Source organism: Heterodontus francisci, chromosome 29, assembly GCF_036365525.1.
Source record: "Heterodontus francisci isolate sHetFra1 chromosome 29, sHetFra1.hap1, whole genome shotgun sequence".
In the NCBI taxonomy this organism is placed as follows: Eukaryota; Metazoa; Chordata; class Chondrichthyes; order Heterodontiformes; family Heterodontidae; genus Heterodontus; species Heterodontus francisci.
This window is the reverse complement of record NC_090399.1, coordinates 20,753,135-20,779,593: the sequence shown is the minus strand read 5'-3', so window position 1 is coordinate 20,779,593 and position 26,459 is coordinate 20,753,135. Positions and strand designations below refer to the sequence as shown.

The window sequence follows — 26,459 nt, the reverse complement described above, 5'->3', positions numbered from 1 at the left end:
AAACACTCCTTCAGTACTCAGAGATCACAGTGACTGGGTACAGAAACACTACTTCTGCATTCAGAGATCACAGAGACTGGGTACAGAAACACTCCTTCAGTATTCAGAGATCACAGTGACTGGGTAAAGAAACACTACTTCAGTACTCAGAGATCACAGTGAGTGGGTACAGAAACACTCCTACAGTACTCAGAGATCACAGTGACTGGGTACAGAAACACTCCTTCAGTACTCAGAGATCACAGTGACTGGGTACAGAAACACTCCTTCAGTATTCAGAGATCACAGTGACTGGGTAAAGAAACACTACTTCAGTACTCAGAGATCACAGTGAGTGGGTACAGAAACACTCCTTCAGTACTCAGAGATCACAGTGACTTGGTACAGAAACACTCCTTCTGCATTCAGAGATCACAGTGACTGGGTACAGAAACACTCCTTCAGTACTCAGAGATCACAGTGAGTGGGTACAGAAACACTCCTTCAGTATTCAGAGATGACAGTGTCTGGCGACAGAAAGAATCCTTCAGTGCACAGAGGGCACAGTGACTGGCGAGAGAAACAATCCTTCAGTACTCAGAGGGCACAGTGGCTGCGTACAGAAACACTGCGTCAAGATTCAGAGCACACAGTGACTCGGTACATAAACAATCCTTCACTATTCAGAGATCACAGTGACCGGGTGCAGTAATTCTCTTTCAACACTGAGAGAGCGCAGTGACAGGGTACAGAAAGCGACCTTCAGTACTCAGATGGCACTGTGACCGGTTGCAAAAACACTAATTCAGCACACAGAGGGCACAGACATTGGGGACAGAAAAACTGCGACAGGACACAGAGGGCTTAGAGACTGGGTACAGAAAAACTGTGTCAGGACTCAGAGGGCACAGAGACTGGGTACAAAAACACTCCTTCAGCATTCAGAGATCCCAGTGACTGGGTACAGAAACACTACTTCAGTACTCAGAGGGCACAGTGAGTGGGTACAGAAACACTCCTTCAGTACTCAGAGATCACAGTGACTGGGTACAGAAACACTACTTCTGCATTCAGAGATCACAGAGACTGGGTACAGAAACACTCCTTCAGTACTCAGAGATCACAGTGACTGGGTACAGAAACACTCCTTCAGTATTCAGAGATCACAGTGACTGGGTAAAGAAACACTACTTCAGTACTCAGAGATCACAGTGAGTGGGTACAGAAACACTCCTTCAGTACTCAGAGATCACAGTGACTGGGTACAGAAACACTCCTTCAGTACTCAGAGATCACAGTGACTGGGTACAGAAACACTCCTTCAGTACTCAGAGATCACAGTGAGTGGGTACAGAAACACTCCTTCAGTATTCAGAGATCACAGTGACTGGGTGCAGAAACACTCCTTTAGTACTCAGAGATCACAGTGAGTGGGTACAGAAACACTCCTTCAGTACTCAGAGATCACAGCGACTGGGTACAGAAACACTCCTTCAGTATTCAGAGAACACAGTGACTGGGTACAGAAACACTCCTTCAGTACTCAGAGATGACAGTGTCTGGCGACAGAAAGTCTCCTTCAGTGCACAGAGGGCACAGTGACTGGCGAGAGAAACAATCCTTCAGTACTCAGAGGGCATAGTGACAGGGTATAGAATCACTGCCTCAGTACTCAGAGGGCACTGTGATTGGATACAGAAACACTCCTTCAGTACTCAGAGATCACAGTGACTGGGTACAGAAACACTCCTTCAGCATTCAGAGATCACAGTGACTGGGTACACAAACACTCCTTCAGAATTCAGGGATCACAGTGACTGGGTACAGAAACACTCCTTCAGAATTCAGGGATCACAGTGACTGGGTACAGAAACACTCCTTCAGAATTCAGAGATCACAGTGACAGGGTACAGAAACTCTCCCTCAGTACTGAGAGATCATAGTGACTGGGTACAGAAACACTCCTTCAGCATTCAGAGATCACAGTGACTGGGTACACAAACACTCCTTCAGAATTCAGGGATCACAGTGACTGGGTACAGAAACACTCCTTCAGAATTCAGAGATCACAGTGACTGGGTACTGAAACTCTCCTTCAGTACTCAGAGGGCACAGTGGCTGCGTACAGAAACACTGCGTCAAGATTCAGAGCACACAGTTACTCGGTACATAAACAATCCTTCACTATTCAGAGATCACAGTGACCCGGTGCACTAATTCTCTTTCAACACTGAGAGATCACAGTGACAGGGTACAGAAAGCGACCTTCAGTACTCAGATGGCACTGTGACCGGTTGCAAAAACACTAATTCAGCACACAGAGGGCACAGACATTGGGGACAGAAACACTGCGACAGGACACAGAGGGCTTAGAGACTGGGTACAGAAAAACTGTGTCAGGATTCAGAGGGCACAGAGACTGGCTACAAAAACAATCCTTCAGCATTCAGAGATCCCAGTGACTGGGTACAGAAACACTCCTTCAGAATTCAGTGATCACAGTGACTGGGTACAGAAACACACCTTCAGAATTCAGAGATCACAGTGACAGGGTACAGAAACTCTCCCTCAGTACTGAGAGATCACAGTGACTGGGTACAGAAACACTCCTTCAGCATTCAGAGATCACAGTGACTGGGTACACAAACACTCCTTCAGAATTCAGGGATCACAGTGACTGGCTGCAGAAATACTCCTTCAGTATTCAGAGGGCACAGTGACTGGGTACAGAAACAATCCTTCAGTATTCAGAGATCACAGTGACTGGCTACAGAAACACTCCTTCAGTACTCAGAGAGCACAGTGACTGGGTACAGAAATACTCCTTCAGGATTCAGAGTGTACAGTGACTGGGTTCAGAAACACCCCTTCAGCATTCAGAGAGCACAGAGACTGGGTACAGAAACACTACTTCAGTACACAGAGGGCACAGTGAGTGGGTACAGAAACACTCCTTCAGTATTCAGAGATCACAGTGACTGGGTACAGAAACACTACTTCAGTACTCAGAGATCACAGTGAGTGGGTACAGAAACAGTCCTTCAGTACTCAGAGATCACAGTGACTGGGTACAGAAACACTCCTTCAGTACTCAGAGATCACAGTGACTGGGTACAGAAACACTACTTCTGCATTCAGAGATCACAGAGACTGGGTACAGAAACACTCCTTCAGTACTCAGAGATCACAGTGACTGGGTAAAGAAACACTCCTTCAGTATTCAGAGATCACAGTGACTGGGTAAAGAAACACTACTTCAGTACTCAGAGATCACAGTGAGTGGGTACTGAAACACTCCTTCAGTACTCAGAGATCACAGTGACTGGGTACAGAAACACTCCTTCAGTACTCAGAGATCACAGTGACTGGGTACGGTAACACTCCTTCAGTACTCAGAGATCACAGTGACTGGGTACAGAAACACTCCTTCAGTATTCAGAGATCACAGTGACTGGGTACAGAAACACTACTTCAGTACTCAGAGATCACAGTGAGTGGGTACAGAAACACTCCTTCAGTATTCAGAGATCACAGTGACTGGGTAAAGAAACACTACTTCAGTACTCAGAGATCACAGTGAGTGGGTACAGAAACACTTCTTCAGTACTCAGAGATCACAGTGACTGGGTACAGAAACACTACTTCTGCATTCAGAGATCACAGAGACTGGGTACAGAAACACTCCTTCAGTACTCAGAGATCACAGTGACTGGGTACAGAAACACTCCTTCAGTATTCAGAGATCACAGTGACTGGGTAAAGAAACACTACTTCAGTACTCAGAGATCACAGTGAGTGGGTACAGAAACACTCCTTCAGTACTCAGAGATCACAGTGACTGGGTACAGAAACACTCCTTCAGTATTCAGAGATCACAGTGACTGGGTAAAGAAACACTACTTCAGTATTCAGAGATCACAGTGAGTGGGTACAGAAAGACTCCTTCAGTACTCAGAGATCCCAGTGACTGGGTACAGAAACACTCCTTCAGTACTCAGAGATCACAGTGACTGGGTACAGAAACACTACTTCTGCATTCAGAGATCACTGTGACTGGGTACAGAAACACTCCCTCAGTACTCAGAGATCACAGTGAGTGGGTACATAAACACTCCTTCAGTACTCAGAGATGACAGTGACTGGGTACAGAAACAGTACTTCAGTACTCAGAGATCACAGTGACTGGGTACAGAAACACTACTTCTGCATGCAGAGATCACAGAGACTGGGTACAGAAACACTCCTTCAGTACTCAGAGATCACAGTGACTGGGTACAGAAACACTCCTTCAGTATTCAGAGATCACAGTGACTGGGTAAAGAAACACTACTTCAGTACTCAGAGATCACAGTGAGTGGGTACAGAAACACTCCTTCAGTACTCAGAGATCACAGTGACTGGGTACAGAAACACTCCTTCAGTACTCAGAGATCACAGTGACTGGGTACAGAAACACTACTTCTGCATTCAGAGATCACAGAGACTGGGTACAGAAACACTCCTTCAGGACTCAGAGATCACATTGACTGGGTACAGAAACACTCCTTCAGTATTCAGAGATCACAGTGACTGGGTAAAGAAACACTACTTCAGTACTCAGAGATCACAGTGAGTGGGTACAGAAACACTCCTTCAGTACTCAGAGATCACAGTGACTGAGAACAGAAACACTCCTTCAGTACTCAGAGATCACAGAGACTGGGTACAGAAACACTCCTTCAGTACTCAGAGATCACAGTGACTGGGTACAGAAACACTCCTTCAGTACTCAGAGATCACAGTGAGTGGGTACAGAAACACTCCTTCAGTACTCAGAGATCACAGTGAGTGGGTACAGAAACACTCCTTCAGTACTCAGAGATCACAGTGAGTGGGTACAGAAACACTCCTTCAGTACTCAGAGATCACAGTGACTGGGTACAGAAACACTCCTTCAGTACTCAGAGATCACAGTGACTGGGTAAAGAAACACTACTTCTGCATTCAGAGATCACAGAGACTGGGTACAGAAACACTCCTTCAGTTCTCAGAGATCACAGTGACTGGGTGCAGAAACACTCCTTCAGTACTCAGAGATCACAGTGACTGGGTACAGAAACACTACTTCTGCATTCAGAGATCACAGTGACTGGGTACAGAAACACTCCCTCAGTACTCAGAGGTCACAGTGAGTGGGTACATAAACACTCCTTCAGTACTCAGAGATGATAGTGACTGGGTACAGAAACAGTACTTCAGTACTCAGAGATCACAGTGACTGGGTACAGAAACACTACTTCTGCATTCAGAGATCACAGCGACTGGGTACAGAAACACTCCTTCAGTACTCAGAGATCACAGTGACTGGGTAAAGAAACACTACTTCAGTACTCAGAGATCACAGTGAGTGGGTACAGAAACACTCCTTCAGTACTCAGAGATCACAGTGACTGGGTACAGAAACACTCCTTCAGTACTCAGAGATCACAGTGACTGGGTAAAGAAACACTACTTCTGCATTCAGAGATCACAGTGACTGGGTACAGAAACACTCCTTCAGGACTCAGAGATCACATTGACTGGGTACAGAAACACTCCTTCAGTATTCAGAGATCACAGTGACTGGGTAAAGAAACACTACTTCAGTACTCAGAGATCACAGTGAGTGGGTACAGAAACGCTCCTTCAGTACTCAGAGATCACAGTGACTGGGAACAGAAACACTCCGTCAGTACTCAGAGATCACAGTGACTGGGTACAGAAACACTCCTTCAGTATTCAGAGATCACAGTGACTGGGTAAAGAAACACTACTTCAGTACTCAGAGATCACAGTGAGTGGGTACAGAAACACGCCTTCAGTACTCAGAGATCACAGTGACTGGGTACAGAAACACTCCATCAGTACTCAGAGATCACAGTGACTGGGAACAGAAACACTCCTTCAGTACTCAGAGATCACAGTGACTTGGTACAGAAACACTCCTTCAGTATTCAGAGATCACAGTGACTGGGTAAAGAAACACTACTTCAGTACTCAGAGATCACAGTGAGTGGGTACAGAAACACTCCGTCAGTACTCAGAGATCACAGTGACTGGGTACAGAAACACTCCTTCAGTACTCAGAGATCACAGTGACTGGGTACAGAAACACTGCTTCTGCATTCAGAGATCACAGTGACTGGGTACAGAAACACTCCTTCAGTGCTCAGAGATCACAGTGAGTGGGTACAGAAACACTCCTTCAGCACTCAGAGATTACAGTGACTGGGTATGGAAACAGTACTTCAGTACTCAGAGATCACAGTGACTGGGTACAGAAACCCGCCTTCAGTACTCCGAGATCACAGTGAGTGGGTAAAGAAACACTCCTTCAGTACTCAGAGATCACAGTGACTGGGTACAGAAACACTCCATCAGTACTCAGAGATCACAGTGACTGGGTACAGAAACCCGCCTTCAGTACTCAGAGATCACAGTGAGTTGGTAAAGAAACACTACTTCAGTATTCAGAGATCACAGTGACTGGGTACAGAATCTCTCCCTCAGTACGGAGAGATCACAGTGACTGGGTACAGAAACTCTCCCTCAGTACTCAAAGGGCACTGTGATTGGTTACAGAAACAGTCCTTCAGTATTCAGAGATCACAGGGACTGGGTACAGAAACTCTCCCTCAGTACTCAGAGATCACAGTGACTGGGTAAAGAAACACTACTTCTGCATTCAGAGATCACAGAGACTGGGTACAGAAACACTCCTTCAGTACTCAGAGATCACAGTGACTGGGTACAGAAACACTCCTTCAGTATTCAGAGATCACAGTGACTGGGTACAGAAACACTCCATCAGTACTCAGAGATCACAGTGACTGGGAACAGAAACACTCCTTCAGTACTCAGAGATCACAGTGACTTGGTACAGAAACACTCCTTCAGTATTCAGAGATCACAGTGACTGGGTAAAGAAACACTACTTCAGTACTCAGTGATCACAGTGAGTGGGTACAGAAACACTCCGTCAGTACTCAGAGATCACAGTGACTGGGTACAGAAACACTCCTTCAGTACTCAGAGATCACAGTGACTGGGTACAGAAACACTACTTCTGCATTCAGAGATCACCGTGACTGGGTACAGAAACACTCCATCAGTACTCAGAGATCACAGTGACTGGGAACAGAAACACTCCTTCAGTACTCAGAGATCACAGTGACTTGGTACAGAAACACTCCTTCAGTATTCAGAGATCACAGTGACTGGGTAAAGAAACACTACTTCAGTACTCAGTGATCACAGTGAGTGGGTACAGAAACACTCCGTCAGTACTCAGAGATCACAGTGACTGGGTACAGAAACACTCCTTCAGTACTCAGAGATCACAGTGACTGGGTACAGAAACACTACTTCTGCATTCAGAGATCACCGTGACTGGGTACAGAAACACTCCTTCAGTACTCAGAGATCACAGTGACTGGGTACAGAAACACTCCGACAGTACTCAGAGATCACAGTGACTGGGTACAGAAACACTCCTTCAGTATTCAGAGATCACAGTGACTGGGTAAAGAAACACTACTTCAGTGCTCAGAGATCACAGTGAGTGGGTACAGAAACGCTCCTTCAGTACTCAGAGATCACAGTGACTGGGAACAGAAACACTCCTTCAGTACTCAGAGATCACAGTGACTTGGTACAGAAACACTCCTTCAGTATTCAGAGATCACAGTGACTGGGTAAAGAAACACTACTTCAGTACTCACAGATCACAGTGAGTGGGTACAGAAACACTCCGTCAGTACTCAGAGATCACAGTGACTGGGTACAGAAACACTCCTTCAGTACTCAGAGATCACAGTGACTGGGTACAGAAACACTACTTCTGCATTCAGAGATTACAGTGACTGGGTACAGAAACGCTCCTTCAGTACTCAGAGATCACAGTGAGTGGGTACAGAAACACTCCTTCAGCACTCAGAGATCACAGTGAGTGGGTACAGAAACACTCCTTCAGCACTCAGAGATTACAGTGACTGGGTATAGAAACAGTACTTCAGTACTCAGAGATCACAGTGACTGGGTACAGAAACCCGCCTTCAGTACTCCGAGATCACAGTGACTTGGTACAGAAACACTCCTTCAGTATTCAGAGATCACAGTGACTGGGTAAAGAAACACTACTTCAGTACTCAGAGATCACAGTGACTGGGAACAGAAACACTCCTTCAGTACTCAGAGATCACAGTGACTTGGTACAGAAACACTCCTTCAGTATTCAGAGATCACAGTGACTGGGTAAAGAAACACTACTTCAGTACTCAGAGATCACAGTGAGTGGGTACAGAAACACTCCGTCAGTACTCAGAGATCACAGTGACTGGGTACAGAAACACTCCTTCAGTACTCAGAGATCACAGTGACTGGGTACAGAAACACTGCTTCTGCATTCAGAGATCACAGTGACTGGGTACAGAAACACTCCTTCAGTGCTCAGAGATCACAGTGAGTGGGTACAGAAACACTCCTTCAGCACTCAGAGATTACAGTGACTGGGTATGGAAACAGTACTTCAGTACTCAGAGATCACAGTGACTGGGTACAGAAACCCGCCTTCAGTACTCCGAGATCACAGTGAGTGGGTAAAGAAACACTCCTTCAGTACTCAGAGATCACAGTGACTGGGTACAGAAACACTCCATCAGTACTCAGAGATCACAGTGACTGGGTACAGAAACCCGCCTTCAGTACTCAGAGATCACAGTGAGTTGGTAAAGAAACACTACTTCAGTATTCAGAGATCACAGTGACTGGGTACAGAATCTCTCCCTCAGTACGGAGAGATCACAGTGACTGGGTACAGAAACTCTCCCTCAGTACTCAAAGGGCACTGTGATTGGTTACAGAAACAGTCCTTCAGTATTCAGAGATCACAGGGACTGGGTACAGAAACTCTCCCTCAGTACTCAGAGATCACAGTGACTGGGTAAAGAAACACTACTTCTGCATTCAGAGATCACAGAGACTGGGTACAGAAACACTCCTTCAGTACTCAGAGATCACAGTGACTGGGTACAGAAACACTCCTTCAGTATTCAGAGATCACAGTGACTGGGTACAGAAACACTCCATCAGTACTCAGAGATCACAGTGACTGGGAACAGAAACACTCCTTCAGTACTCAGAGATCACAGTGACTTGGTACAGAAACACTCCTTCAGTATTCAGAGATCACAGTGACTGGGTAAAGAAACACTACTTCAGTACTCAGTGATCACAGTGAGTGGGTACAGAAACACTCCGTCAGTACTCAGAGATCACAGTGACTGGGTACAGAAACACTCCTTCAGTACTCAGAGATCACAGTGACTGGGTACAGAAACACTACTTCTGCATTCAGAGATCACCGTGACTGGGTACAGAAACACTCCATCAGTACTCAGAGATCACAGTGACTGGGAACAGAAACACTCCTTCAGTACTCAGAGATCACAGTGACTTGGTACAGAAACACTCCTTCAGTATTCAGAGATCACAGTGACTGGGTAAAGAAACACTACTTCAGTACTCAGTGATCACAGTGAGTGGGTACAGAAACACTCCGTCAGTACTCAGAGATCACAGTGACTGGGTACAGAAACACTCCTTCAGTACTCAGAGATCACAGTGACTGGGTACAGAAACACTACTTCTGCATTCAGAGATCACCGTGACTGGGTACAGAAACACTCCTTCAGTACTCAGAGATCACAGTGACTGGGTACAGAAACACTCCGACAGTACTCAGAGATCACAGTGACTGGGTACAGAAACACTCCTTCAGTATTCAGAGATCACAGTGACTGGGTAAAGAAACACTACTTCAGTGCTCAGAGATCACAGTGAGTGGGTACAGAAACGCTCCTTCAGTACTCAGAGATCACAGTGACTGGGAACAGAAACACTCCTTCAGTACTCAGAGATCACAGTGACTTGGTACAGAAACACTCCTTCAGTATTCAGAGATCACAGTGACTGGGTAAAGAAACACTACTTCAGTACTCACAGATCACAGTGAGTGGGTACAGAAACACTCCGTCAGTACTCAGAGATCACAGTGACTGGGTACAGAAACACTCCTTCAGTACTCAGAGATCACAGTAACTGGGTACAGAAACACTACTTCTGCATTCAGAGATTACAGTGACTGGGTACAGAAACGCTCCTTCAGTACTCAGAGATCACAGTGAGTGGGTACAGAAACACTCCTTCAGCACTCAGAGATCACAGTGAGTGGGTACAGAAACACTCCTTCAGCACTCAGAGATTACAGTGACTGGGTATAGAAACAGTACTTCAGTACTCAGAGATCACAGTGACTGGGTACAGAAACCCGCCTTCAGTACTCCGAGATCACAGTGAGTGGGTAAAGAAACACTCCTTCAGTACTCAGAGATCACAGTGACTGGGTACAGAAACACTCCATCAGTACTCAGAGATCACAGGGACTGGGTACAGAAACTCTCCCTCAGTACTCAGAGATCACAGGGACTGGGTACAGAAACTCTCCCTCAGTACTCAGAGATCACAGTGACTGGGTACAGAAAGACTACTTCTGCATTCAGAGATCACAGAGACTGGGTACAGAAACACTCCTTCGGTACTCAGAGATCACAGTGACTGGGTACAGAAACACTCCTTCTGTATTCAGAGATCACAGTGACTGGGTAAAGAAACACTACTTCAGTACTCAGAGATCACAGTGACTGGGAACAGAAACACTCCTTCAGTACTCAGAGATCACAGTGACTTGGTACAGAAACACTCCTTCAGTATTCAGAGATCACAGTGACTGGGTAAAGAAACACTACTTCAGTAATCAGAGATCACAGTGAGTGGGTACAGAAACACTCCGTCAGTACTCAGAGATCACAGTGACTGGGTACAGAAACACTCCTTCAGTACTCAGAGATCACAGTGACTGGGTACAGAAACACTACTTCTGCATTCAGAGATCACCGTGACTGGGTACAGAAACACTCCTTCAGTACTCAGAGATCACAGTGACTGGGTACAGAAACACTCCGACAGTACTCAGAGATCACAGTGACTGGGTACAGAAACACTCCTTCAGTACTCAGAGATCACAGTGACTGGGTACAGAAACACTCCTTCTGCATTCAGAGATCACAGTGACTGGGTACAGAAACACTCCCTCAGTGCTCAGAGATCACAGTGAGTGGGTACATAAACACTCCTTCAGTACTCAGAGATGACAGTGACTGGGTACAGAAACAGTACTTCAGTACTCAGAGATGACAGTGACTGGGTACAGAAACACTCCTTCAGTACTCAGAGATCACCGTGACTGGGTACAGAAACACTCCTTCTGCATTCAGAGATCACAGAGACTGGGTACAGAAACACTCCTTCAGTACTCAGAGATCACCGTGACTGGGTACAGAAACACTCCTTCAGTATTCAGAGATCACAGTGACTGGGTAAAGAAACACTACTTCAGTACTCAGAGATCACAGTGAGTGGGTACAGAAACACTCCGTCAGTACTCAGAGATCACAGTGACTGGGTACAGAAACACTACTTCTGCATTCAGAGATCACAGTGACTGGGTACAGAAACACTCCATCAGTACTTAGAGATCACAGTGACTGGGTGCAGAAACACTCCTTCAGTATTCAGAGATCACAGTGACTGGGTAAAGAAACACTACTTCAGTACTCAGAGATCACAGTGAGTGGGTACAGAAACACTCCTACAGTACTCAGAGATCACAGTGACTGGGTACAGAAACACTCCTTCAGTACTCAGAGATCACAGAGACTGGGTAAAGAAACACTACTTCAGTATTCAGAGATCACAGTGACTGGGTAAAGAAACACTACTTCAGTACTCAGAGATCACAGTGAGTGGGTACAGAAACACTACTTCAGTACTCCGAGATCACAGTGACTGGGTACAGAAACACTCCTTCAGTACTAAGAGATCACAGTGACTGGGTACAGAAACACTCCTTCAGTACTCAGAGATCACAGTGAATGGGTACAGAAACTCTCCCTCAGTACTCAGAGATCACAGTGACTGGGTACAGAAACAGTACTTCAGTACTCAGAGATCACAGTGACTGGGTACAGAAACACTACTTCTGCATTCAGAGATCACAGAGACTGGGTACAGAAACACTCCTTCAGTACTCAGAGATCACAGTGACTGGGTACAGAAACACTCCTTCAGTACTCAGAGATCACAGTGAGTGGGTACAGAAACACTCCTTCAGTACTCAGAGATCACAGTGACTGGGTACAGAAACAGTACTTCAGTACTCAGAGATCACAGTGACTGGGTACAGAAACACTACTTCTGCATTCAGAGATCACAGAGACTGGGTACAGAAACACTCCTTCAGTACTCAGAGATCACAGTGACTGGGTACAGAAACACTCCTTCAGTACTCAGAGATCACAGAGACTGGGTACAGAAACACTCCTTCAGTACTCAGAGATCACAGTGACTGGGTACAGAAACACTCCTTCAGTACTCAGAGATCACAGTGAGTGGGTACAGAAACACTCCTTCAGTATTCAGAGATCACAGTGACTGGGAACAGAAACACTACTTCTGCATTCAGAGATCACAGAGACTGGGTACAGAAACACTCCTTCAGGACTCAGAGATCACAGTGACTGGGTACAGAAACACTACTTCTGCATTCAGAGATCAAAGTGACTGGGTACAGAAACACTCCTTCAGTATTCAGAGATCACAGTGACTGGGTAAAGAAACACTACTTCAGTACTCAGAGATCACAGTGAGTGGGTACAGAAACGCTCCTTCAGTACTCAGAGATCACAGTGACTGGGAACAGAAACACTCCTTCAGTACTCAGAGATCACAGTGACTTGGTACAGAAACATTCCTTCAGTATTCAGAGATAACAGTGACTGGGTAAAGAAACACTACTTCAGTCCTCAGAGATCACAGTGAGTGGGTACAGAAACACTCCGTCAGTACTCAGAGATCACAGTGACTGGGTACAGAAACACTCCTTCAGTACTCAGAGATCACAGTGACTGGGTACAGAAACACTACTTCTGCATTCAGAGATCACAGTGACTGGGTACAGAAACACTCCTTCAGTACTCAGAGATCACAGTGAGTGGGTACAGAAACACTCCTTCAGCACTCAGAGATTACAGTGACTGGGTATAGAAACAGTACCTCAGTACTCAGAGATCACAGTGACTGGGTACAGAAACCCGCCTTCAGTACTCCGAGATGACAGTGAGTGGGTAAAGAAACACTCCTTCAGTACTCAGAGATCACAGTGAGTGGGTACAGAAACCCGCCTTCAGTACTCCGAGATCACAGTGAGTGGGTAAAGAAACACTCCTTCAGTATTCAGAGATCACAGTGAGTGGGTACAGAAACACTCCTTCAGCACTCAGAGATCACAGTGACTGGGTACAGAAACACTCCATCAGTACTCAGAGATCACAGTGACTGGGTACAGAAACACTCCCTCAGTACTCAAAGGGCACTGTGATTGGTTACAGAAACACTCCTTCAGTACTCAGAGATCACAGTGAGTGGGTACAGAAATACTCCATCAGTACTCAGAGATCACAGTGACTGGGTACAGAAACCCGCCTTCAGTATTCAGAGATCACAGTGACTGGGTACAGAAACTCTCCCTCAGTACTCAAAGGGCACTGTGATTGGTTACAGAAACACTCCTTCAGTACTCAGAGATCACAGTGAGTGGGTACAGAAACTCTCCCTCAGTACTCAGAGATCACAGTGACTGGGTACAGAAACACTACTTCTGCATTCAGAGATCACAGAGACTGGGTACAGAAACACTCCTTCAGTACTCAGAGATCACAGTGACTGGGTACAGAAACACTCCTTCAGTATTCAGAGATCACAGTGACTGGGTAAAGAAACACTACTTCAGTACTCAGAGATCACAGTGACTGGGAACAGAAACACTCCTTCAGTACTCAGAGATCACAGTGACTTGGTACAGAAACACTCCTTCAGTATTCAGAGATCACAGTGACTGGGTAAAGAAACACTACTTCAGTACTCAGAGATCACAGTGAGTGGGTACAGAAACACTCCGTCAGTACTCAGAGATCACAGTGACTGGGTACAGAAACACTCCTTCAGTACTCAGAGATCACAGTGACTGGGTACAGAAACACTACTTCTGCATTCAGAGATCACCGTGACTGGGTACAGAAACACTCCTTCAGTACTCAGAGATCACAGTGACTGGGTACAGAAACACTCCGACAGTACTCAGAGATCACAGTGACTGGGTACAGTAACACTCCTTCAGTACTCAGAGATCACAGTGACTGGGTACAGAAACACTCCTTCAGTATTCAGAGATCACAGTGACTGGGTACAGAAACACTCCCTCAGTACTCAGAGATCACAGTGAGTGGGTACATAAACACTCCTTCAGTACTCAGAGATGACAGTGACTGGGTACAGAAACAGTACTTCAGTACTCAGAGATCACAGTGACTGGGTACAGAAACACTACTTCTGCATTCAGAGATCACAGAGACTGGGTACAGAAACACTCCTTCAGTACTCAGAGATCACAGTGACTGGGTACAGAAACACTCCTTCAGTATTCAGAGATAACAGTGACTGGGTAAAGAAACACTACTTCAGTACTCAGAGATCACAGTGAGTGGGTACAGAAACACGCCGTCAGTACTCAGAGATCACAGTGACTGGGTACAGAAACACTACTTCTGCATTCAGAGATCACAGTGACTGGGTACAGAAACACTCCATCAGTACTTAGAGATCACAGTGACTGGGTGCAGAAACACTCCTTCAGTACTCAGAGATCACAGTGACTGGGTCCAGAAACACTCCTACAGTACTCAGAGATCACAGTGACTGGGTACAGAAACACTCCTTCAGTACTCAGAGATCACAGTGACTGGGTACAGAAACACTCCTTCAGTATTCAGAGATCACAGTGACTGGGTAAAGAAACACTACTTCAGTCCTCAGAGATCACAGTGACTGGGTACAGAAACACTACTTCTGCATTCAGAGATCACAGTGACTGGGTACAGAAACACTCCATCAGTACTTAGAGATCACAGTGACTGGGTGCAGAAACACTCCTTCAGTATTCAGAGATCACAGTGACTGGGTAAAGAAACACTACTTCAGTACTCAGAGATCACAGTGAGTGGGTACAGAAACACTCCTACAGTACTCAGAGATCACAGTGACTGGGTACAGAAACACTCCTTCAGTACTCAGAGATCACAGAGACTGGGTAAAGAAACACTACTTCAGTATTCAGAGATCACAGTGACTGGGTAAAGAAACACTACTTCAGTACTCAGAGATCACAGTGAGTGGGTACAGAAACACTACTTCAGTACTCCGAGATCACAGTGACTGGGTACAGAAACACTCCTTCAGTACTAAGAGATCACAGTGACTGGGTACAGAAACACTCCTTCAGTACTCAGAGATCACAGTGAATGGGTACAGAAACTCTCCCTCAGTACTCAGAGATCACAGTGACTGGGTACAGAAACAGTACTTCAGTACTCAGAGATCACAGTGACTGGGTACAGAAACACTACTTCTGCATTCAGAGATCACAGAGACTGGGTACAGAAACACTCCTTCAGTACTCAGAGATCACAGTGACTGGGTACAGAAACACTCCTTCAGTACTCAGAGATCACAGTGAGTGGGTACAGAAACACTCCTTCAGTACTCAGAGATCACAGTGACTGGGTACAGAAACAGTACTTCAGTACTCAGAGATCACAGTGACTGGGTACAGAAACACTACTTCTGCATTCAGAGATCACAGAGACTGGGTACAGAAACACTCCTTCAGTACTCAGAGATCACAGTGACTGGGTACAGAAACACTCCTTCAGTACTCAGAGATCACAGAGACTGGGTACAGAAACACTCCTTCAGTACTCAGAGATCACAGTGACTGGGTACAGAAACACTCCTTCAGTACTCAGAGATCACAGTGAGTGGGTACAGAAACACTCCTTCAGTATTCAGAGATCACAGTGACTGGGAACAGAAACACTACTTCTGCATTCAGAGATCACAGAGACTGGGTACAGAAACACTCCTTCAGGACTCAGAGATCACAGTGACTGGGTACAGAAACACTACTTCTGCATTCAGAGATCAAAGTGACTGGGTACAGAAACACTCCTTCAGTATTCAGAGATCACAGTGACTGGGTAAAGAAACACTACTTCAGTACTCAGAGATCACAGTGAGTGGGTACAGAAACGCTCCTTCAGTACTCAGAGATCACAGTGACTGGGAACAGAAACACTCCTTCAGTACTCAGAGATCACAGTGACTTGGTACAGAAACATTCCTTCAGTATTCAGAGATAACAGTGACTGGGTAAAGAAACACTACTTCAGTCCTCAGAGATCACAGTGAGTGGGTACAGAAACACTCCGTCAGTACTCAGAGATCACAGTGACTGGGTACAGAAACACTCCTTCAGTACTCAGAGATCACAGTGACTGGGTACAGAAACACTACTTCTGCATTCAGAGATCACAGTGACTGGGTACAGAAACACTCCTTCAGTACTCAGAGATCACAGTGAGTGGGTACAGAAACACTCCTTCAGCACTCAGAGATTACAGTGACTGGGTATAGAAACAGTACCTCAGTACTCAGAGATCACAGTGACTGGGTACAGAAACCCGCCTTCAGTACTCCGAGATGACAGTGAGTGGGTAAAGAAACACTCCTTCAGTACTCAGAGATCACAGTGAGTGGGTACAGAAACCCGCCTTCAGTACTCCGAGATCACAGTGAGTGGGTAAAGAAACACTCCTTCAGTATTCAGAGATCACAGTGAGTGGGTACAGAAACACTCCTTCAGCACTCAGAGATCACAGTGACTGGGTACAGAAACACTCCATCAGTACTCAGAGATCACAGTGACTGGGTACAGAAACACTCCCTCAGTACTCAAAGGGCACTGTGATTGGTTACAGAAACACTCCTTCAGTACTCAGAGATCACAGTGAGTGGGTACAGAAATACTCCATCAGTACTCAGAGATCACAGTGACTGGGTACAGAAACCCGCCTTCAGTATTCAGAGATCACAGTGACTGGGTACAGAAACTCTCCCTCAGTACTCAAAGGGCACTGTGATTGGTTACAGAAACACTCCTTCAGTACTCAGAGATCACAGTGAGTGGGTACAGAAACTCTCCCTCAGTACTCAGAGATCACAGTGACTGGGTACAGAAACACTACTTCTGCATTCAGAGATCACAGAGACTGGGTACAGAAACACTCCTTCAGTACTCAGAGATCACAGTGACTGGGTACAGAAACACTCCTTCAGTATTCAGAGATCACAGTGACTGGGTAAAGAAACACTACTTCAGTACTCAGAGATCACAGTGACTGGGAACAGAAACACTCCTTCAGTACTCAGAGATCACAGTGACTTGGTACAGAAACACTCCTTCAGTATTCAGAGATCACAGTGACTGGGTAAAGAAACACTACTTCAGTACTCAGAGATCACAGTGAGTGGGTACAGAAACACTCCGTCAGTACTCAGAGATCACAGTGACTGGGTACAGAAACACTCCTTCAGTACTCAGAGATCACAGTGACTGGGTACAGAAACACTACTTCTGCATTCAGAGATCACCGTGACTGGGTACAGAAACACTCCTTCAGTACTCAGAGATCACAGTGACTGGGTACAGAAACACTCCGACAGTACTCAGAGATCACAGTGACTGGGTACAGTAACACTCCTTCAGTACTCAGAGATCACAGTGACTGGGTACAGAAACACTCCTTCAGTATTCAGAGATCACAGTGACTGGGTACAGAAACACTCCCTCAGTACTCAGAGATCACAGTGAGTGGGTACATAAACACTCCTTCAGTACTCAGAGATGACAGTGACTGGGTACAGAAACAGTACTTCAGTACTCAGAGATCACAGTGACTGGGTACAGAAACACTACTTCTGCATTCAGAGATCACAGAGACTGGGTACAGAAACACTCCTTCAGTACTCAGAGATCACAGTGACTGGGTACAGAAACACTCCTTCAGTATTCAGAGATAACAGTGACTGGGTAAAGAAACACTACTTCAGTACTCAGAGATCACAGTGAGTGGGTACAGAAACACGCCGTCAGTACTCAGAGATCACAGTGACTGGGTACAGAAACACTACTTCTGCATTCAGAGATCACAGTGACTGGGTACAGAAACACTCCATCAGTACTTAGAGATCACAGTGACTGGGTGCAGAAACACTCCTTCAGTACTCAGAGATCACAGTGACTGGGTCCAGAAACACTCCTACAGTACTCAGAGATCACAGTGACTGGGTACAGAAACACTCCTTCAGTACTCAGAGATCACAGTGACTGGGTACAGAAACACTCCTTCAGTATTCAGAGATCACAGTGACTGGGTAAAGAAACACTACTTCAGTCCTCAGAGATCACAGTGAGTGGGTACAGAAACACTCCTTCAGTACTCCGAGATCACAGTGACTGGGTACAGAAACACTCCTTCAGTACTAAGAGATCACAGTGAGTGGGTACAGAAACACTCCTTCAGTACTCAGAGATCACAGTGACTGGGTACAGAAACACTCCTTCAGTATTCAGAGATCACAGTGACTGGGTAAAGAAACACTCCTTCAGTACTCAGAGATCACAGTGAGTGGGTACAGAAACACTACTTCTGCATTCAGAGATCACAGAGACTGGGTACAGAAACACTCCTTCAGCACTCAGAGATCACAGTGACTGGGTATAGAAACAGTACTTCAGTACTCAGAGATCACAGTGACTGGGTACAGAAACCCGCCTTCAGTACTCAGAGATCACAGTGAGTGGATAAAGAAACACTCCATCAGTACTCAGAGATCACAGTGACTGGGTACAGAAACACTCCTTCAGTACTCAGACGGCACAGTGACTGGGTAAAGAAACACTACTTCAGTAGTCAGAGATCACAGTGAGTGGATACAGAAACACTCCTTCAGTACTCAGAGATCACAGTGACTGGGTACAGAAACACTCCTTCAGTACTCAGAGATCACAGTGAGTGGGTACAGAAACGCTACTTCTGCATTCAGAGATCACAGAGACTGGGTACAGAAACACTCCTTCAGTACTCAGAGATCACAGTGACTGGGTACAGAAACTTTTGGGCCTCCTTATCTCGAGAGACAATGGATACGCGCCTGGAGGTGGTCAGTGGTTTGTGAAGCAGCGCCTGGAGTGGCTATAAAGGCCAATTCTGGAGTGACAGGCTCTTCCACAGGTGCTGCAGAGAAATTTGTTTGTTGGGGCTGTTGCACAGTTGGCTCTCCCCTTGCGCCTCTGTCTTTTTTCCTGCCAACTACTAAGTCTCTTCGACTCGCCACAATTTAGCCCTGTCTTTATGGCTGCCCGCCAGCTCTGGCGAATGCTGGCAACTGACTCCCACGACTTGTGATCAATGTCACACGATTTCATGTCGCGTTTGCAGACGTCTTTATAACGGAGACATGGACGGCCGGTGGGTCTGATACCAGTGGCGAGCTCGCTGTACAATGTGTCTTTGGGGATCCTGCCATCTTCCATGCGGCTCACATGGCCAAGCCATCTCAAGCGCCGCTGACTCAGTAGTGTGTATAAGCTGGGGATGTTGGCCGCTTCAAGGACTTCTGTGTTGGAAATATAGTCCTGCCACCTGATGCCAAGTATTCTCCGAAGGCAGCGAAGATGGAATGAATTGAGACGTCGCTCTTGGCTGGCATACGTTGTCCAGGCCTCGCTGCCGTAGAGCAAGGTACTGAGGACACAGGCCTGATACACTCGGACTTTTGTGTTCCGTGTCAGTGCGCCATTTTCCCACACTCTCTTGGCCAGTCTGAACATAGCAGTGGAAGCCTTACCCATGCGCTTGTTGATTTCTGCATCTAGAGACAGGTTACTGGTGATAGTTGAGCCTAGGTAGGTGAACTCTTGAACCACTTCCAGAGCATGGTCGCCAATATTGATGGATGGAGCATTTCTGACATCCTGCCCCATGATGTTCGTTTTCTTGAGGCTGATGGTTAGGCCAAATTCATTGCAGGCAGACGCAAACCTGTCGATGAGACTCTGCAGGCATTCTTCAGTGTGAGATGTTAAAGCAGCATCGTCAGCAAAGAGGAGTTCTCTGATGAGGACTTTCCGTACTTTGGACTTCGCTCTTAGACGGGCAAGGTTGAACAACCTGCCCCCTGATCTTGTGTGGAGGAAAATTCCTTCTTCAGAGGATTTGAACGCATGTGAAAGCAGCAGTGAGAAGAAAATTCCAAAAAGTGTGGGTGCGAGAACACAGCCCTGTTTCACACCACTCAGGATAGGAAAGGGCTCTGATGAGGAGCCACCATGTTGAATTGTGCCTTTCATATTGTCATGGAATGAGGTGATGATACTTAGTAGCTTTGGTGGACATCCGATCTTTTCTAGTAGTCTGAAGAGACCACGTCTGCTGACGAGGTCAAAGGCTTTGGTGAGATCAATGAAAGCAATGTAGAGGGGCATCTGTTGTTCACGGCATTTCTCCTGTATCTGACGAAGGGAGAACAGCATGTCAATAGTCGATCTCTCTGCACGAAAGCCACACTGTGCCTCAGGGTAGACGCGCTCGGCCAGCTTCTGGAGCCTGTTCAGAGCGACTCGAGCAAAGACTTTCCCCACTATGCTGAGCAGGGAGATTCCACGGTAGTTGTTGCAGTCACCGCGGTCACCTTTGTTTTTATAGAGGGTGATGATGTTGGCATCGCGCATGTCCTGGGGTACTGCTCCCTCGTCCCAGCACAGGCATAGCAGTTCATGTAGTGCTGAGAGTATAGCAGGCTTGGCACTCTTGATTATTTCAGGGGTAATGCCGTCCTATTTTTCAAGATGGCTCCTGGGCTGGAAGCTCCCTAGGAAGCTCCCTTGCTGTTCAACTCTATCCATGGCCATCTGCTCCCATCCCTAACGTTTTCTCCCCCAATCTGCCCTCTTAAACTGTTTAAATTCCCCTGGCTCTTTAAATCAGTTCATTTTAGCCCTATCTAAAAGTTAACAGTTAGTTTAGTGTATGTTACCTGGGCCCACTGCCCTCCCCCAGCCACACCTGCTCTTTGTTTTCTCAATGAAATTGATCCGGATGAAACTGACGAGAACAGCTGCCGATACTTTAATCTCCGATCCTGCTGTCTTCACAGTCCAGAGTGTCTGCAGCCACGGCATGCGGTAAGTCCATTGAGGTGAAGAAGGAGCTGCGGGACCCGAGAGAAGTCCTGTGAAAAGGGTACAGAAACACTCCTTCAGTATTCAGAGATCACAGTGACTGGGTAAAGAAACACTCCTTCAGTACTCAGAGATCACAGTGACTGTGAACAGAAACACTCCTTCAGTACTCAGAGATCACAGTGACTGGGTACAGAAACACTCCTTCAGTATTCAGAGATAACAGTGACTGGGTAAAGAAACACTACTTCAGTACTCAGAGATCACAGTGAGTGGGTACAGAAACACGCCGTCAGTACTCAGAGATCACAGTGACTGGGTACAGAAACACTACTTCTGCATTCAGAGATCACAGTGACTGGGTACAGAAACACTCCATCAGTACTTAGAGATCACAGTGACTGGGTGCAGAAACACTCCTTCAGTACTCAGAGATCACAGTGACTGGGTCCAGAAACACTCCTACAGTACTCAGAGATCACAGTGACTGGGTACAGAAACACTCCTTCAGTACTCAGAGATCACAGTGACTGGGTACAGAAACACTCCTTCAGTATTCAGAGATCACAGTGACTGGGTAAAGAAACACTACTTCAGTCCTCAGAGATCACAGTGAGTGGGTACAGAAACACTCCTTCAGTACTCCGAGATCACAGTGACTGGGTACAGAAACATTCCTTCAGTACTAAGAGATCACAGTGAGTGGGTACAGAAACACTCCTTCAGTACTCAGAGATCACAGTGACTGGGTACAGAAATACTCCTTCAGTATTCAGAGATAACAGTGACTGGGTAAAGAAACACTACTTCAGTACTCAGAGATCACAGTGAGTGGGTACAGAAACACGCCGTCAGTACTCAGAGATCACAGTGACTGGGTACAGAAACACTACTTCTGCATTCAGAGATCACAGTGACTGGGTACAGAAACACTCCATCAGTACTTAGAGATCACAGTGACTGGGTGCAGAAACACTCCTTCAGTACTCAGAGATCACAGTGACTGGGTCCAGAAACACTCCTACAGTACTCAGAGATCACAGTGACTGGGTACAGAAACACTCCTTCAGTACTCAGAGATCACAGTGACTGGGTACAGAAACACTCCTTCAGTATTCAGAGATCACAGTGACTGGGTAAAGAAACACTACTTCAGTCCTCAGAGATCACAGTGAGTGGGTACAGAAACACTCCTTCAGTACTCCGAGATCACAGTGACTGGGTACAGAAACACTCCTTCAGTACTAAGAGATCACAGTGAGTGGGTACAGAAACACTCCTTCAGTACTCAGAGATCACAGTGACTGGGTACAGAAACACTCCTTCAGTATTCAGAGATCACAGTGACTGGGTAAAGAAACACTCCTTCAGTACTCAGAGATCACAGTGAGTGGGTACAGAAACACTACTTCTGCATTCAGAGATCACAGAGACTGGGTACAGAAACACTCCTTCAGCACTCAGAGATCACAGTGACTGGGTATAGAAACAGTACTTCAGTACTCAGAGATCACAGTGACTGGGTACAGAAACCCGCCTTCAGTACTCAGAGATCACAGTGAGTGGATAAAGAAACACTCCTTCAGTACTCAGAGATCACAGTGACTGGGTACAGAAACACTCCTTCAGTACTCAGACGGCACAGTGACTGGGTAAAGAAACACTACTTCAGTACTCAGAGATCACAGTGAGTGGATACAGAAACACTCCTTCAGTACTCAGAGATCACAGTGACTGGGTACAGAAACACTCCTTCAGTACTCAGAGATCACAGTGAGTGGGTACAGAAACGCTACTTCTGCATTCAGAGATCACAGAGACTGGGTACAGAAACACTCCTTCAGTACTCAGAGATCACAGTGACTGGGTACAGAAACACTCCTTCAGTATTCAGAGATCACAGTGACTGGGTAAAGAAACACTCCTTCAGTACTCAGAGATCACAGTGACTGTGAACAGAAACACTCCTTCAGTACTCAGAGATCACAGTGACTTGGTACAGAAACACTCCTTCAGTATTGAGAGATCACAGTGACTGGGTAAAGAAAAACTACTTCAGTACTCAGAGATCACACTGAGTGGGCACAGAAACACTCCGTCAGTACTCAGAGATCACAGTGACTGGGTACAGAAACACTCCTTCAGTACTCAGAGATCACAGTGACTGGGTACAGAAACACTACTTCTGCATTCAGAGATCAAAGTGACTGGGTACAGAAACACTCCTTCAGTACTCAGAGATCACAGTGAGTGGGTACAGAAACACTCCTTCAGCACTCAGAGATCACAGTGACTGGGTACAGAAACACTACTTCTGCATTCAGAGATCACAGAGACTGGGTACAGAAACACTCCTTCAGTACTCAGAGATCACAGTGACTGGGTACAGAAACACTCCTTCAGTATTCAGAGATAACAGTGACTGGGTAAAGAAACACTACTTCAGTACTCAGAGATCACAGTGAGTGGGTACAGAAACACGCCGTCAGTACTCAGAGATCACAGTGACTGGGTACAGAAACACTACTTCTGCATTCAGAGATCACAGTGACTGGGTACAGAAACACTCCATCAGTACTTAGAGATCACAGTGACTGGGTGCAGAAACACTCCTTCAGTACTCAGAGATCACAGTGACTGGGTCCAGAAACACTCCTACAGTACTCAGAGATCACAGTGACTGGGTACAGAAACACTCCTTCAGTACTCAGAGATCACAGTGACTGGGTACAGAAACACTCCTTCAGTATTCAGAGATCACAGTGACTGGGTAAAGAAACACTACTTCAGTCCTCAGAGATCACAGTGAGTGGGTACAGAAACACTCCTTCAGTACTCCGAGATCACAGTGACTGGGTACAGAAACACTCCTTCAGTACTAAGAGATCACAGTGAGTGGGTACAGAAACACTCCTTCAGTACTCAGAGATCACAGTGACTGGGTACAGAAACACTCCTTCAGTATTCAGAGATCACAGTGACTGGGTAAAGAAACACTCCTTCAGTACTCAGAGATCACAGTGAGTGGGTACAGAAACACTACTTCTGCATTCAGAGATCACAGAGACTGGGTACAGAAACACTCCTTCAGCACTCAGAGATCACAGTGACTGGGTATAGAAACAGTACTTCAGTACTCAGAGATCACAGTGACTGGGTACAGAAACCCGCCTTCAGTACTCAGAGATCACAGTGAGTGGATAAAGAAACACTCCTTCAGTACTCAGAGATCACAGTGACTGGGTACAGAAACACTCCTTCAGTACTCAGACGGCACAGTGACTGGGTAAAGAAACACTACTTCAGTACTCAGAGATCACAGTGAGTGGATACAGAAACACTCCTTAGGTACTCAGAGATCACAGTGACTGGGTACAGAAACACTCCTTCAGTACTCAGAGATCACAGTGAGTGGGTACAGAAACGCTACTTCTGCATTCAGAGATCACAGAGACTGGGTACAGAAACACTCCTTCAGTACTCAGAGATCACAGTGACTGGGTACAGAAACACTCCTTCAGTATTCAGAGATCACAGTGACTGGGTAAAGAAACACTACTTCAGTACTCAGAGATCACAGTGAGTGGGTACAGAAACACTCCATCAGTACTCAGAGATCACAGTGACTGGGAACAGAAACACTCCTTCAGTACTCAGAGATCACAGTGACTTGGTACAGAAACACTCCTTCAGTATTCAGAGATCACAGTGACTGGGTAAAGAAACACTACTTCAGTACTCAGAGATCACAGTGAGTGGGTACAGAAACATTCCGTCAGTACTCAGAGATCACAGTGACTGGGTACAGAAACACTCCTTCAGTACTCAGAGATCACAGTGACTGGGTACAGAAACACTACTTCTGCATTCAGAGATCACAGTGACTGGGTGCAGAAACACTCCTTCAGTACTCAGAGATCACAGTGACTGGGTACAGAAACACTCCGACAGTACTCAGAGATCACAGTGACTGGGTACAGAAACACTCCTTCAGTACTCAGAGATCACAGTGAGTGGGTACAGAAACACTCCGTCAGTACTCAGAGATCACAGTGACTGGGGACAGAAACACTACTTCTGCATTCAGAGATCACAGTGAGTGGGTACAGAAACACTCCTTCAGTACTCCGAGATCACAGTGACTGGGTACAGAAACACTCCTTCAGTACTAAGAGATCACAGTGACTGGGTACATAAACACTCCTTCAGTACTCAGAGATCACAGTGACTGGGTACAGAAACACTCCTTCAGTATTCAGAGATCACAGTGACTGGGTAAAGAAACACTCCTTCAGTACTCAGAGATCACAGTGAGTGGGTACAGAAACACTACTTCTGCATTCAGAGATCACAGAGACTGGGTACAGAAACACTCCTTCAGTACTCAGAGATCACAGTGACTGGGTACAGAAACACTCCTTCAGTACTCAGAGATCACAGTGAGTGTGTACAGAAACGCTACTTCTGCATTGAGAGATCACAGAGTCTGGGTACAGAAACACTCCTTCAGTACTCAGAGATCACAGTGACTGGGTACAGAAACACTCCTTCAGTATTCAGAGATCACAGTGACTGGGTAAAGAAACACTACTTCAGTACTCAGAGATCACAGTGAGTGGGTACAGAAACACTCCTTCAGTACTCAGAGATCACAGTGACTGTGAACAGAAACACTCCTTCAGTACTCAGAGATCACAGTGACTTGGTACAGAAACACTCCTTCAGTATTGAGAGATCACAGTGACTGGGTAAAGAAACACTACTTCAGTACTCAGAGATCACAGTGAGTGGGTACAGAAACACTACGTCAGTACTCAGAGATCACAGTGACTGGGTACAGAAATACTCCTTCAGTACTCAGAGATCACAGTGACTGGGTACAGAAACACTACTTCTGCATTCAGAGATCAAAGTGACTGGGTACAGAAACACTCCTTCAGTACTCAGAGATCACAGTGAGTGGGTACAGAAACACTCCTTCAGCACTCAGAGATCACAGTGACTGGGTATAGAAACAGTACTTCAGTACTCAGAGATCACAGTGAGTGGGTACAGAAACACTCCTTCAGTATTCAGAGATCACAGTGACTGGGTACAGAAACACTCCCTCAGTACTCAGAGATCACAGTGAGTGGGTACATAAACACTCCTTCAGTACTCAGAGATGACAGTGACTGGGTACAGAAACAGTACTTCAGTACTCAGAGAT

The 26,459-nt window shown here is 46.1% G+C and overlaps 1 protein-coding gene across 3 annotated transcripts in view; it reads right to left on the bottom strand.

The window, feature by feature from the left end:
* Positions 1-26,459, bottom strand: part of LOC137346177 (otolith matrix protein OMM-64-like) — a 196,314-nt gene that overhangs the window by 63,860 nt on the left and 105,995 nt on the right. Inside the window, exon 2 of one of the 3 annotated variants that reach the window (XM_068009559.1) lies at positions 21,135-21,300. The exons of the other annotated variants lie outside the window; for them this stretch is intronic. The gene's annotated coding sequence lies outside the window, so the exon portion shown is untranslated. The remainder of the gene's footprint in view (positions 1-21,134; positions 21,301-26,459) is intronic. 3 annotated transcript variants of the gene reach the window in all.